The sequence below is a fragment of the Ambystoma mexicanum genome, chromosome 5q (assembly GCF_040938575.1).
Source record: "Ambystoma mexicanum isolate Mex_15411 chromosome 5q, UKY_AmexF1_1, whole genome shotgun sequence".
Classification (NCBI taxonomy): domain Eukaryota; kingdom Metazoa; phylum Chordata; class Amphibia; order Caudata; family Ambystomatidae; genus Ambystoma; species Ambystoma mexicanum.
This window is the reverse complement of record NC_090933.1, coordinates 152,658,402-152,674,496: the sequence shown is the minus strand read 5'-3', so window position 1 is coordinate 152,674,496 and position 16,095 is coordinate 152,658,402.

Genomic DNA, 16,095 nt, shown 5'->3' with positions numbered 1-16,095 from the left:
GAACCTAGCTGGGAAGAAGGCGCACCGAGTGAAGACACATTAAAGAGCCATGCTGAAGACGCAGTGCAGGAATAACAGTGCAGTAAAGACATGGACACTCTTGTTACATTTATCAGCCCACTTTGAGGTAAGGGCATATTTGGTTAAGCGCTGTAATTGTCCAGAGCATTTGAACTTCTTTTCAAATGTATTAACTAAATTTGAAGGTTGGGCAAACATCTTCAGGGAGTGCTAGTTGATTGAATCAGTGCTCATACATGACTTGGTTCAACACAGTCACTGACACAAGCACTTGACTTTCTTAAATTACTTGCCAGATTAATTAGCACGCTTTGTGGGAAAGCCAAATGCCACTCGGAATTGCCTATTTATTGATTCCCCGGGCACACACAACTCAGTGGGTCACAGTCACTGACACAAGCATTTGAATTACTTGTTACCTTTCTTATCACCCTTTGAGGGAAGGGCACACTTCCTTGAGGCACTCTGGATGGTTGAATGTGCACTCAGGCATGACTAGATTGAGTGCAGTAGTTGAGACTGAATCAGGCCTTTCTTATCAAACGTTTTAGCACATTTTGAAGGAAGGGAAAAATTGATGGGAAGACATTGTTTGGATGATCTTGCCATTGAGGTAACATGCAAAATGACACAGTGTAGCTCTACTAAGACAAAAGCTCTCAGGGCTGTCAGTGTCTGAGTTGTGCTGAACAATAATCAGCAACAACATAGTTGTCCTCAAGTCACACCACTGAGACTCCGCTCACTTATGTACTCAATTCTCTCCTCACCGCTCGCTATGCTAAGCAATCCTCAGTTCTCATCCTCCTTGACCTCTCTGCAGCTTTTGATACCGTAGATCACCCCTTACTTCTGAGCACTCTGTCCTCCTCCGGCTTCAAAAGCTCTGTCCTCTCCTGGCTCTCCTAATACCTCACCAACCAATCCTTTACTGTCTGCTGGGGTGGCCACACCTCCTCCAACTTCCCCCTGAACTATGGCATCCCATCAGGGATCCGTAAGACCTTTTCTCTTCTCTCTCTATACATCCCTTCTCGCCCCCGTCATCTCTTCTTTCGGCATCTCCCACCACTTCTATGCGGATGATACCCAACTCTTTCTCTCCTTCTCTTCCTTCACCTCTGACCTCCACCAAACTCTCTTTTCCTGCCTTACGGCCATAAAAAACTGGATGTCATCCTATTTTCTTTCCCTCAATACTGACAAGACTGAAGTGCTTTTCTTCCCTCCTAACACTCTCTCACCCCCTCCTCCTTTCATCCACTTTCCCCCTTTGAATCTCCCCATCTCGACCCATGCCCGCAATCTTGGCCTCCATATTGACTCCTCTCTCTCTCCTTCTCCAACCACACCTCTCTAACCTCTCGTGCTTGTCGGTACCACCGCTTCAACAAGATCCGCTCCTCCCTCACCTTTGACGCTTCTAAACTCCTAATCTCCTCCCTTATTTTCTCCCGTCTCTTCTACTGCTCCTTTCTTCTCTTTGGACTCCCTGTCTCTCACCCAACTCCCCTAAAATCCATCTACCACCCCTCTATCCGTACTCTATGTCTTCTCGGCCCTCGAGACTCTATTTCTACCTCACTCTCTCAACTCGGCTGGCTTCCCTTTCTCTCACAATTGAAATTTTAATTCCTCTGCCTTGTCTACAAATCTCTCCATGACTTTGCCCCCCCCTATCTTTCCTCCCTCCTCTCATTTTACTCTCCCTCCTGCTCTCTCCGCTCAGCCGACCTCTACCTTCTCACTGCACCCACAGACCCTTGTGCCTCCTCACGCTTCCGCTCCTTCCAACTCTTGGCCCCCCTCCACTGGAGCTCCCTACCTCTCTCTAACTGCTCCACCCCACCTCCCCATCTTTCCGCTCCTCACTGAAAGCCTTTCTTCTCCACTCCCCCGACTCTCCTCCCCTACCTCTCTCCCCCTCAAACCTCTGCCCCCTTCCCTTCCCCTTCCTCCTTCCCCCTCCTCCCGATGACCTCATATTGGATGCTGTAAACACCTATGGGCGTAGGAGGTCACCTGGCCCCCCCTTTCCCTCCCTCCTTCCCCCTCCCTCCTTTTGAGTACACTGTTCTACGTACTGTACCACTGGTTTGTTTCAAGTTTGTAAATATGCTTCTTTCATTATTGTACCTTGTTGTTATTCTGTAAAGCGTTTTGGAGTAAAGCGCTATATAAACTCAATAAACATAAACATAGGTCCAGCAGCATAACCTGGGCTGGTCAGAGGAAGGCATAGAAAAAAATGCTGCACCGTTTACAACAGAATAAGATGCTGTTGCAATTGTTGGGGATGCATTAATCATGGGTGTTGCATAGTAAAGAAAGAGGCAGCAACCAGAAGTAACACATCAATCATGAGTAAATGTACTCAGAAAATTGTAACATTGGTTCAGGTGACTACTGGTGCTTCTAATGTCATCACTGGTTTGGCTGTGTCTGACATTTCTCTACTGCGCCCAAAGCTCACATTCCCTGCAACGGAGTCTCGGACAACAGGGAATGTCTCCCAACTCACAATATTAGCAAAATCCCAGGGTATATGTTTACGCTTTGCAGGAGATTTGGCAGAGGAGCCACCTACCTACTTTTTTTTTATTTTTTAAGAGGGTTTGGAGTTGGAGTTCTCAACAATAGGCCAGGATCAGAAGGTCCCGGGTCAATCACCAATATCTGATGTGAAGAGTGCTTCTCAAACTGGCACATCTCCTGCATTTGCCCCCACCCCTTACACACCTTTGTGCAATTAATCCAATCAAAAGATGGATGTCGGTGATGAATCCAATGAGGAGGATGAAAAGCAAAACATTGTATGTAGCTTCCTTGTTGCAATAAAAGGTTGAAAAATAAATCTGAAATCCTGATACTGAATCCAACCCCACCTCTGGAAATGCGATAGAAGTACCGATGGATGGGCAAGCAAACTCTGAAACAGCACTTTCCAGTGCAGTTGCTCTGGTGTGGCATGACTTGTGTGACAGCAATAGCGGACATGAGAAACGGAATTTCCTTTAAAATGTATTTGCTAACTTTGAGGCGAGATGAAAAGTCTTTGGAGGCATGCTAAGAAAACAGGTTTGCAGGGTCTTGCTGATCCCCCTGACATAGGAATTTGTGGCAGAGTGATTGGGTATGTGAGGCAACACACCACCTGCCTGGACGTAGAAGGAATTTGCTCTCTGGTGGCTTGTTTGAATGTGCACTCACACATGACTTAGGTGTGCGACAGCCAATAACTGAGACACACACACACTTGATTTTCTTGTCAAATATATGAGAACATGTTGAGGGAAGAGAAAACGTACGTGGGTAATGTCGGTTGAAGCAACGTGTGCTCTTATACGACTTGGGCGCGCACAGTAGCTGTCACGGGCACATCAATTCTTTGTCAAATTTATGAGAACACTGGGTAAAAGTAAAAAGACCTTTGGGTGTGTGACATGACTAAACTCGAATTCACACGTGACTTGGTGTAGTGCAGGAACTGATACACATGAGCACCTTAATTTCTTTTCAAATGTATTAGCACACTGAGGCAAAAGCTGCCATTTTTGGGAGAAATGGTTGATTATTCATTAGGCTCCAAGTTTCATGGTATTTATTTTTCTGCCATTGCTGCATGTATTTATCCATATTCATTTTATGGCCTTTTTTCTGTATTTATCCTCATTTATTTTTTGCCATATAAAAAGATAATTTGCAACAAGTATTTTTCTGCTGTTATTCAAAATAGAAAAATGCATTTATTAAAACACACGCCCAGCTATGCCAGCTACATTTGCCCCATAACAGCAAACAGTTGCTCGTGCGACTGCAGCTGACTTAAGATGCATGATATATGAAATGTGAAGCACATACATGTTTTTTTTAATACTACTTTTACACTCTCCACGCTGCCAGTCTGCAATGTGATTGGCCTGTGGTGCATGATTGACAGCATAGGGAGCCAAGCAGAAAGAGATGTCTTCAATTTTTTCCCATTTTTATAGATAAACACAGACAGCAGATTGATTTCCATCTGTATTTATGTGTAAAAATGTGTAAAAGGGAAAACTGGGAGCCTTAATTATACACATGCTCTGGCATGACCTGGTTGGGTTCAAGGCTGACACCAGCACTTGAATTTCTTAGCAGTTTATTAGCATAATATAATGATATGACATTTATAACGCGCCTGTACATAACTGTTTCTAGGCGCCACAAGGAACGGGAGGGAAGAAATAGAGAGGACAAGACAAACGATCTACTAGGCCTTCTGTCCTTCGGATCTTGCAAGTGCGACGCTAGAAGTGCAAGGGGAAGGGAGGATGGAGAAGTAACAGGGAGTGGAAAGGGGGAAGTGCGATCAAAGCAACATGTCTCTAAGTAAGTACAGCTGGGGCAGCGCAGCTCTGGGTAAGTGCAAGGAGGCAGGGGGGCTGTAGAGGTTGCAGTTACAGCCTCTATGTGCGCAGTAGGCCAGGAGGCAGTGCAACGGAAGAATGGACTCTGGTTTGGAGGAGCCTGGTACCCAGTGAGACTCTGAGGGAACCAAGCAAACCAGTCAGGGGTGCAGACAGGTTAGTTAGCATGGGAGCGAAAGAGAGAAAGCAGAGGAGAAAAGCATGCTTTTGAGCTTCTCCCGGAACTTCAGGTGGTCTTGCTCAAGAGGAGAGAGATCTACCCCCCAATCTCTGACTAGAGAAGCGCATGACCCTCAGAGAGTTGGAGGTAGCTAGCGAAGGGTTCTGGAAGGAAGGTATTTCGGAAGAGAGAGTTGGATGTAGTGCATGCCCGGGTCCCAGACAGCCTTTATGGATGATGCAGAGGGTCTTGAACTTGATCCTTGCAGCCACCGGGAGCCAGTGGAGAGATTTCAGGGCTGGAGCGATATGATCCCTGGGCTTGAGGCCAAGGATAAGTCTCAGAGTCCTGTCCTGGATTAGTTGCAGGGGGCCGAGAGTAGAGGTAGGCAGATTGAGAAAGAGGCTGTTGCAGTAGTCCAGCCTTGAGAGAACCAGGCATCTAGAGACAGTGAGCCTCTGGGGGAAAGTGAAAAAAGATAGAATACCTCTGAGGAGGTGCAGTTGGAAGTGGGCCTTTTTGACAAGGTCCGTGATGTGAGGAGAGAAGGAGAGAGTGGAGTCGAAATGACGCCAAGGTTTTTTGCCTCAGAGGAAGGTGAGGGTAGAGGGCCCAAGGAGGGCAGCCAGTGTGAGAGAGGGAGAGCGGGAGTAGGGGTCCCAATGAGAAGGATCCCAGTGTTACTGGCATTAAGGCAAAGATCACTGGAGGCACACCAATCCTGAATCACAAATAGACAGTCAGGAATAAGCGAGGGACCAGAGGAGGCTGAGGAAAGCCTGAAAGAGAGCTTAGTGTCATCCGCCTAACATTGAAAGATCAAAGAGAAGGTGGAGATCAGGTGGCCCAAAGGGGTCAGATAGACATTGAAGAGCCAGGGTGAGAGGATAGAGCCCTAGGGAACCCCGCAAGTGGAGAGAGGTGGAGGAGAGAAAGGACCCAATTTGGACCTGGGAGGGACAATCCAGGAGGAAGAGATCAGTCATACCAGGGCCTGATCCGAGATGCTGAGGTTCACCCAGTCGGTTGATCAGGTTGGCGTGATTGTGTCGAAAGCAGATCAACGGTCAAGGATGCAACTAATCAGAACAGTCTTTAGCTGATTCCAGCACTCTTCACTGTATCGTAATAAGATGAATGTAAAGCAGCAAAACCAGGGTCTATTACCCTTAGACTGTAAAGGGAAACGAATTTGCACAAGTACTTAATTAGACCTTGGGGTGTTTTGCGCTCTGCAAATAAACAGGACTATTTACACAGTCAGCCAAAAAAGGAGAATTTCTGTTGTGGTTCCAAGGCCGTTTTCAACAGTAAATTGAGCCAAAAACGTTTAGTTGGGTTTGTCTTTGCCTTCGATTTATTCAAAACTGGAAATGGTTTGTTAAATTATAAAATGGATTCAAAGCAAACCTGTTACATCACAGAATTTGACTATTCCCAAAACTCCTATTAGGTTGTATTGAAAGTTTCATTCACTTCAGTACGTATTTTGGTTGAATTATAAGTTACTTTCACTTCAGTGCATGTTTTAATTGAACAGTCAAGGATGATGAGGAAAGAGGGAGAGCTAGATTCGAGGTTAGAGAGCAGATCTTCATGGGTGCTCAGGAGAGCAGTTTCCAAGCCTCTGGCTTCTATCAAAGCAAAACAAAACAAAACTAAGAACGACTACCCCTATATCAGTCCGCTGTACACCGGGCAGATTTCCACAAAATGTTGATTGCTAGATAAGTCTCAACATCTTTATCATGTCCAAACACTTAATATATCTTTAAAAGAAATTATATTCATACAAAAACAATTATTCCTTAGTACTTCACAAGTAAAATAAAATTGTTAAGGAGAAAGTGTGCACTTGCTACAGAGCACATCTACATATAACACATTTCAGCAACTTTCTCAATACGTAGTTTTTTCCAAATGTGGGGTTAGTAAGTGACATAAACATATATGTACACATTTGTATGACAATTTCCGTATTTTCACACAATTTTCCGTATTTGTCAACAAGGGCTGTTCTTTTACACCAGTTATTAAGAACGAGAGTCAGCTGTTCTTCTCTCTTGTATGTTGGGATTTCTTTTTCTATCACTTAGATATGTCTACATATGTTTCGGCATGTCGGGGTGATTTTCCCGGGGGGCCGGCAGGGCCATTCGCGGACCTCCGGGGCTGGGGAGGCCCCAACTCCTCCCGCGTCCCAAAAGGAGTATGAGACACACCCAAGAGCAAGGTAATAACTGCTGTTTATTAGAGTAACGGCAGGGATACGCTCAGACCATATGCATCCGGAGAGGCTCTCGACGTTAGTGGGGCTCGCAGGCCCTTTTTACAGCAGTATGATGCGCTAATTGCGTCACCTGGGAAAAATCGTCACAAAACCTAACGCCACTTCGGGTTGGTCCCCCGAGTGGTAGGGTTAGTATAGGTGCCTATGGAAGGAAATATTAGTGGATAAGAACGGGTCAGGTGGTACACTTGGGCCGTCCCTAACAGTTGCTACACTGAAATTGTTACAAGGGGACACTTGGTGATTGGCTAAGGGTAATGGCGTCAGTGATGAGCCCCTTGTATTCTGATTGGTTGTCCCGCGAGCCCCCAAGCCTGGGACCATCGCCGTTCCCCGCTCGCGGTGTACCTGGCGTTGGCAACAATGTGCAACTATGTGTTTGTGGTGGACAATGGACAAGTCTGCTAGTGGCTGATGATCACGCCTTTCCCACTGTTTGGCCACAATAAGCCTGCAATATTTGTCGTGCTGTGAGCATGTTAATGCCTGGTGTAGAGCAAATTATGCCCTTATCCGTTTAGGAGATGGTCATATTCAACCTGCTCATGATATCTCTTCCAAGTATGTTTACTGGTGACTGCTCTGAATACAGAAGTGGAAGAGACATGCTGTGATCTCCTATAGATAAGGAGATGTTATCAGTAAAGGGAACCAGCCCTCGAGCCCTCGAACCCCAGAAAATCCTTGAGTGTGAATAGCTTTGCCTTATGCAAGATCTAGTTGCCCCGGTGTCAACTAGGAAGGAAAACGTTTTGTCACCTATCGTCACCTGTATGCGTGGTTCCTCCCCAGTATTAGGTGTTACTGATAGGATGGGACACATCAAGGACATCTATGGGCTGTCCTATTGTGGATATAGTTACTGACTGCTTCCTGTGTAAGGGTTGTGACCCAATATTGTCACCTTCCCTAGCTGTGTCTGCTGTAGGGGAGCATCAGTTGTTGATACTGCATTGTCCTGTATTTGTGTGAGCTGCTGTACCGGTTGATGTTGTTGTGTGGCTATCGCCTGTTGCTGTGGTGGTGTGTATGTTTGTACCTGTATCTGTGGCTGTGGTGGTGCCTGCTGTGCCTGTTGTTGTTGTTGTTGTATTTGTGTTTGTTTATGTAGGCCGGTATTTGTGGCTGGGGTTGTTGCGGTGGTGCCTGTTGTTGTGGTATAAATTGCTGTGTTCCTTGTTGTTGTTGGTAAAATTGCTGTTCCCCCATAGGCCCTTGCTGCCCTTGATCCCCCCAGGCTGCTTGGGGGTGTCTCATCCTGCAAGTGCGTGACATGTGTCCCACCATCCCACATATCCAACACATTGGTGGTTCTCGGGCCTGCAATGGGAAACCCCCCGTGTTGACTTGGTACCCCTGTTGTCCATTTGGGTTGTAGCTCTGGAACCCTCCCCCTTGTTGTTGTACAGGTAGGCCATAACCCCTCCCACTCATCTGACCGCCCCTCCCCCTGTAGTTGTTTAAATATCTGTTTCCCATCTGCATATACCCTTCTCCAGTGAATGCCGTGTATGGTGGGGGTGGGGGCATCTGCTGTGTTATTATTTGTGCTGGCTGCTGTAACTGTGTCACCTGCTGCTGTGTTGTGTCTTGTGCAACCGTGACCTGTGTGGGGGTGGGTGTAGTTATTAGTGCTCCTTCCATGGCATATTTTGATAGTTTCTTTTGTACCAATTTTGCCTCCTCTGCCTTCTATCTTCCTCCTTTTGTTTCATCTTTTCCTGCCACATCCTGCAGTGGTGAACTATAGTTAGTTGTATTTCTTGCCAGGCCTTAACTTCCATCCCCACTACTTTCTTCAGCTGCTTTTGTACTTGCTCCGGGAGCCCTTGTACTAGTTTATGGTAGAAAAGTGCCAGTGTTTTATCCCATGGTTCCCGTGTTTCCAAGCGCCACTTCTCCTGAATCTCCTGGATGTACTCAACGGGATCTTCCTCCTCATCGTTATTGCTCCCATGTCTGACGTGTCTGGGTACTGGACCCTCAATGCCTGCCACAGCGCATGTCTGCATTTGGTAAATGGTGCTCCATCATGTGACGTGTCTGTTATTGTGACCCCTGGGAAGCCCGCCCTTTTCCAAATGTCATCTGCAGCATTCCCCAATATTGAGATCAGGAGCCCCTTGACGCCCCCCCACCACTAGTTTTTGCCCCACAGTGTGTTTTTCCATCTCATAGATCCACTTCCCAGCTCCTCCACTTAGTGATGGAAGCATGCATTTTATATTTTCTTTACCGGCATGCTTCCGCTTCCAGGGGACATATTGTGGTCTGGTCCCTCCCCTCTCCAGAAGTGGCATTAAATTGTACTCCCTCACCTCCCCCGGTGTATGTGTGGTTGTGTTGGTATATTCATCTTCTTCCTCGGTGTCAGGTAGCTCTTCAATTATGTCAATGTTACAATTGTTTGTTCTTTTGTCCGCTGCATCCTTCCTTCCTCTCCTGTTACCCTTTTCTCTCACTGTGGGCGTGCTCGCCCGTTCTTCCTGCCTGCGTCCTGGGAGGTCCCTTAGTCTGCCGACATATGGGGTGTGCCCAGGGGTTGGTGTCAGTGGTCGTGGTGTCAGTGGGCATGGTGTTTGTACTGGTGTCGGTGTTAGTGGTTGTGGCTTTTTTCTTGTTGCCTCCCTTACCTGTGTTTCTCCTGTGTTTACTCCTTCCCTCCTTTCGCATGCCCATGGTGACTCGCAGTTAGTGCGCGTTACGTATAGCTTGTCTAAACTCTCCCTATTGCCATCTCTTCCACTTGTTCCCAAACCTTCCTCTTCCTCACTGCAATATCCATCAGGAAAGGACAATCCCCACTCTGTGCGTTTTCCCTCCACTGTTAACATCCTTAAATATATTAAGTCCATTTCCTTGTGCTCACCTCCTTTAACAGCGGTCCCCTGTGTTGACATTGTTGCCACCTCCAAGTCCTGGCGTGTGTACTTTTTAACTGTGTGTTCCACTCTATCTCTTTTCTCCTCTTCCTTCTCTCCCACTACTTCAGCTCCTATTTCCGCTTGTTTCCTGTGTAGTTCTTCCAATACCTCTTTAGTCACCTTCGCCAATATCCTCTCTTCTTCTTTTCTTCCCCGTATTCCCCCTTCCCTCTTTAATATGCTCTCTATTACTTTACCTTCTTTATACTTCTGGGCGCTTTCAGATAGCATCTTCTTTTTCCACAGTTCCATTTCCCTGTCCTTCTCTTCCTCCTTCTTTTTCATTTCCCGTTGCTCTGCACGTGACACCCTTTCTGCTATTGCCCTCATCCACTCCTTCTCCTTCTTCCTCTCTTTCGTTCGTTCCTTCCTCCTCGCCTGCTCCTCCTGATTTTCCTTTCTTTCCTTCTTCCTTTCTAGTGTTTCTTGCTCGAACTGTCTGATTAGTGCGCTTGGTACGTCCCTTAATTCAGCCAACCTTTCCTCCAACACTTCCTCCTCTACCTGTAACAGTCGCCCTTCTCTTGTTTTACTCCCTCGGTCCCTGTCTGTGCGTTGTCCATTTCTTCCTTGTTCACTCTCCTCACTGCGTCCTCTTCTTCCCCTTTTAGTGTCCCCCGGAGTTTTAGGAGCACCTGTGCTGCTATCCATTAATCTGGTCCTATGTTTGCAATGTTTTCCACAGTTCTCTTCCCTCCCCCGTGCCTGCCTCTGTTGTGCTTAAGTCTATTGTGCCGGTCGCCGCCACCCCCCTCTGGTAGCTAGCTGTAGGGGCTGTTAATTGTTGTCTGGAGGCTTCTCTTAATTCTGTTACTGGGTACAATCCTCCTTCTTCCTTCTTCACTACCTTCGAACCAGAGGCATATCTTCTGTCCCTTCCTTTTTCACCTTTGCTTCTGATACTGCAACCGATCCTTCTTTCTCCCTGTTGCCCTCTTCTGTGCATAGTGCGTTGCTGCGCGTCACACCCACGCCCCCTCCGTTCTCCTTCTCCTCTTTATCCTCCTTCTTTTCTTTGCTCCCTTTCTCCTCTGTTTCCCCTTCCAGAGTAAACATTCCCATTGCCCCTGACTTAGCTCCCTGGAGCATCTTCCATAAGTTAAACATCTCTATATGGTGAACTAATTTCTTTCCTTTGTATGTGTTGTGTATGTATGTCAACAGTGAGTGCTGGGTATATGAATCAAAGCTGCCGTTAGGCGGCCATGGTGTTAGTATTTTGTTATCTGCCCCTTGTGTCCAGTCAATGCTGTACTTTATAATTTTCTCCTTCTGTGGTGTCAGAGATGTGCAAATGTGCTGAAGGGGTGTAGTTAAAGCACCTCCTCTCGTCCCCGACCCGTAGTAGGTAGCCATATTACAATTAGCTTTTTCCTGATAACCTTTTTTACATGGCCCCGTAAATTGGGGACTTCCGACTGTCTGCTGAAAAGTAATACAATTGCAAGTGTACAGTTCCTTCTCTTTTATTATTTGTTTCCCTAAATGTTACTATTATGGCCCCCTGCGGCCGTGGTGCACAAAGCCCCCTGTGGCTGCGTGCCCTGTGTGGCGTGCTTTATAGCCGCCCCACCTTCCTTTCTTCATCAGACCTCTCCCTCCCTTTCTCAACCTCCCTGTCGAGCGTGACCAGTGTTCTTCGTGCGCGGCCACCTCTCCCTTTTTCGCCCCTCCCTTATCGAGTGCTGCTGGCGTTCTCCATGCATGACCTTCTCTTCCCCCGTGGCCCTTCCCCATCTGAGCGCAGCCGGCGTTCTCCGTGCGCGGCCGCCTCCTCTCCCTTTGGCCCCTACCTTCTTGCACCCTCTGTCCCCGGCCACCCCTGGATGGGCGCTACATGGGATGTGAGGTGTATCGTAGTGTCCTATACAAACCCTATGGGTGACCTCACCAACTTCTGCAATACACTGTAAGTACAAATTTCAAAACTTCAGAAATGCGCGCTTGTTTTTACACAATTATCCCCCATTAACTCCACAGCTGTCTTCTCGCCTCGTCTGGAGCAAGGTAATCTACAATCAATTCACTTAATATAATCGGTCTGCGCACGCTGCGTCATCTCGCGTATGATACGCGCCCTCTCCAGAGGAGTTTAACCAGCCAGTTATCTTCCGAACTCTGTAAACAACCTATCTACCCCCTGCGGGAAAACGTCATCTACTTAATGAGCTTCAACACTCAATTAGTAGGGAACCTCATCTATTCATTGATCTACAACGTCAATTCATAGGAAAACCACACCTTTCCCCTACAGGTGCCCATGATCTGGGCAAATCAGTGCCTTCTAACAACCACACGTGGTGGCCTTGAGCTCCACCCAGTTCACTTCGTGATGTGGTAGAAGAAGGCCCTCGTGCCTGTCCCACTTCCACTCACACTTCTTTCGCCACTTATTCATCAAATTCTCTACAACACACAGTAAACGCCTCCCGCCACCCTCATTACAATTCCTCCCCCCTCCCACACAACATTACATTGCTGGTTGGGCGTGTAATACTCACCAAGGTATCGTGAGCCAGGGCCGCTGGACCACGTGCACCCCTCCAAAGCAGCTTGTCAATCTGGAAAAATGAATAGCCTTCATTTGAATGACAGACGTAACTTGATGGCCGAAGGCCAACCGTCTTATACACCGACTTATAGAAATACAGACTGCTATACTTGACCAACAAGCGGGCATTTTAAACATAGCAAGAATCACCATTTTGCTTGTTAACCATTGCTCATTGCTTTCTGTCTAAAACTGCTTTGCAGCTTGCAATTCTTGCGAATTCTGCTTACTCTGCTCAACTGTTAAACATTGTTGTCTGAATATGAAAGGACAAGGTCGCGGGACAGAGGAGTTCATTGAAACTCCTCATGAGTAGCCCAGAAAGGAATGCCCACGCTCCCTCTCTGTAGCCTTGAGGGAGAGCTGCAGGGCATTTAATCATTTCACAGCTGCCAGCCAGTCTCGTACTGTGGAAGAATATGTTAGAATAAAACAGCTAAAGGCTTGAATTATGCTCTTCTTACAGCCCCTATTCGCAAAACCCTTTAGAGCGTGTCGGCTCCCAGGACACGAATAGTACCTCATAGATAGCGAAGCTTGGAATGTGGCTCTTCCCCCGTGTGCAGCTTGCTTCCAAGAACAGAACCAAAGTGTTCTGTTCAACAACTAAAAGATGCCTCTGCACTTTCTAAATTGCACATTGTTACTAGAATAGACATCGAAAGTGTCATAATTGTCATACCCGTCGGAACTGTCCATCGTCATCCCGAGTTCAAAGAAGCTAACCAAAGGGGGGTGTTAAACATGACATTGCTGATTGTATGATATGCATTTTGTATATATGTAACTGATGTACGTAATTCTCTCTCTTGCGTCCCTCGAGGTCTAGGAAACTCACGTTGCGGGGCGTGAGACCAGAATTGGCCAATTGGGACTATTTTTGCTTGCAATAAACTCTAGCATTGGGAATTTGGACCTCGTTTCTGGCGCATCTTTTCGTGTATGGTTATTGCCTTGTTTCCATATCACGAGGGACCCCCAGGGGCCCCTTTCAAGATGGCACCCGAATAGGGCCCTCCCCCACTTGCCCCATCGTATGCGTTGTAACGGAGTAAAGGCGGAAGAACAGCAAGGACGGGACGATCGAGCCGGGATCAAGAGGTGTACGGGGCGCCCTGTAGAAGTGAGGAGAGATTCCTTCCGCAGATCTGCACACATCTGATCCCTGATCGACGTACCGGGCCAGAGGGCAAAGGAGGCGAGGGTCCCGAAGCGGGGCAGAAGCCAGAGAAGCACAGCCACGACGTTGGGAGAGGTTGCGATAGGACAGGCGACTTGTTTTATCAGGTGAGTCATTCCCCGATTCAAACAACAACCTGATTTTTGGTAGAGTGTTGATTTTGCAAATTCAAACGTCCAGGTAAAGGTTACCTAACTAAAGGGGAAGGTTAAAAAACATGCCTGGAGTACTGTCCACTTTAGCGGGGCTTTTCAGCTTCGGTAGACAGTCCTTGGAATATGGCCAAAGTGCACCGCCTGGGGGAACGCCGGCTTATGACATGTATGCAAAATATGGTGTGTGCGATAATATTTTGTGAAATTTGGCATAGGCAAACTAGAAAGCAACCCGACCATCAGTGGCCGATTAATGGTAGCTTTGAGATTGCTAGGGTAGATAACCTAGAAAGGGTGCTGATTAGGAAAAAAGCGTGACCCGCAGCTTTTGAGACTGTCAAAGATTGGAGGAGGGAAGCAATGCTCCGATTTAGGAGTAGAGAGAAGCATGCGCATAGGCACAAATTGAAGCTTGAGGTAGCAGAAGAAAAGGAGGAGGAGGAGTGGACGGCAAGTCTAAGATGGGAAGGGAGACGTGAACAAATGAACATAGAAGGAGTATACCCGCAGCGGGAACTACACATAGCAGACAAATTAATGGAACATTTGTTAACTAATACGGGTCAAGGCCCAAAACCAGAATCAAAACCAAACACGCCAGTATTGACTGCGCAGGCCCAACCAGTAGCTCTCATACCCTCTCCTGCAGCCCAAGCACTTCCCCTCATGCAAGCATTAACCCAAGCCCCACCCACAGCTCGAGCCCTCCCACAGACGCAGACCGCAGACACACAATTTCCCAGCACCCAGGAAGGCCCTTCACAGATGCCACCTGTGTCACTTGTCCCATCCGCACCTCCCGCTCCAGAGACAGATTCAGCACCATCCGCCCCTCCCGAAGTCGAAATTGCGACCGGGGAGGTGAGAGGCGGGGCTGAAGGAACAGGATTTGGATGGGTAACTCGAAGCGCGATTAGCAAAGAAAGAAAGATTGAATTACAACGAGAGGCAGAAAGGAACATAGAAGGAAATGATGGGACGGCAGCATTGGCCTCATTGTATGGGTACCGAAGAAGCAACGAGAGACAGGTAGTGTTGGAAGGCATGGGGGAAATTTTGGTGGGAGAATGGAAAAAGATCCTTGGGAATTTACCGCCACAACGATTGTTGGATTTGAACAAGTTAGCACGCAGTGAGCAAAGAGATGAGGATGTAAGAAAACATGTGTACAAACTCTTTGAACTGAAAAGTGAAATGGAAGATAGATATGTTGAAATGTTTGCTACACCTGAATATAGTAGTGAGTGTATTAAGAAAGGAAGGAAGGAGGTGTCGAGGTTGTATATGCAAAAATCGTGGCCGAGAGTTTTTTCAGGTGGTGCAAAGCATTTGCCGGTACCAGGACAAATAGGTGATAAACAAAGATTGCAGGCATGGGTGGGAGAAACAATGTGATAGATGTCGAACAAAAGAACGTCAGTGAAGGAAGTAAGTGAGATATGTAATGGGTACCCATTGGAGATGAGAAAAGAAGCGATGCAAACGATAGTAGGAGTGTTACTGCAGCAGGTAATTGGATACAATAGAGGTAGAGGAAATGCACAAGGCAGGGGAAATTTGAATAATATGCACGGGGTGTCATTAGGAGTAAATCAATGTGCGTACTCTAAGGAGGAAGGACACTGGCGAGCGCAATGCCCGCACCTACAGAATAGAGGTGGGTTTGGTCAGAGAAGGCCTCATAGTGGACGTCAGGGGTCAAATGGCCCAAGCAGAAATAGCATGCAGAAGGGATATACCAATGGAGGTACTCAAAACCAATCCTATGGTCAAAACCAAGCGCAACAGGACCAGGCATTGAACCAAAGTGTTTCGAACCAAAATCAGGGCGGGTAGGGCCAACAGAGAAATTATCAGAGTGGAGGACACCGAGGGGGAAATGGGAATATTTTTGATACACAGCCAAACACGTCTTACAGCAGCAGCGGTGACTACACATCGGACAATGTGTTATTTTTGCGATAGGACAGCCCACGGCAGGGGTCGGAACCAGTTTCTATTCCCGTGAATCAGAGAGGACCCTGCGTAGAAATGAGAGTCGGGAATAAGGAGCACCGTCTCCTTGTAGATACAGGAGCGCAGAAGTGTTCGATAGACCACCACTTGGTTCCGGAGATCCCACTGTCGGGGCAAAAGAATGTTTCTGTAGGGTTCGCAGGTACACCAGTAATTAACCCCATGTCCGAAGCTGTCCCAATACCAATAGGATCATTTACGGAACAGTGTCCATTTCTTTTGACAGAAAATTGTGGAGAGAACTTGCTAGGCTTAAATTTGTTGAGAAAATTGGGGGCAGTCATACATTGTACGGCAGATGGGGTGTTCCTCACGATGTGGCCTCACGATGCACACGTAACGGAATTTATGTCAAAAGCGTTACCAGAGGAGCTAAGTAGAGTACCAACCTG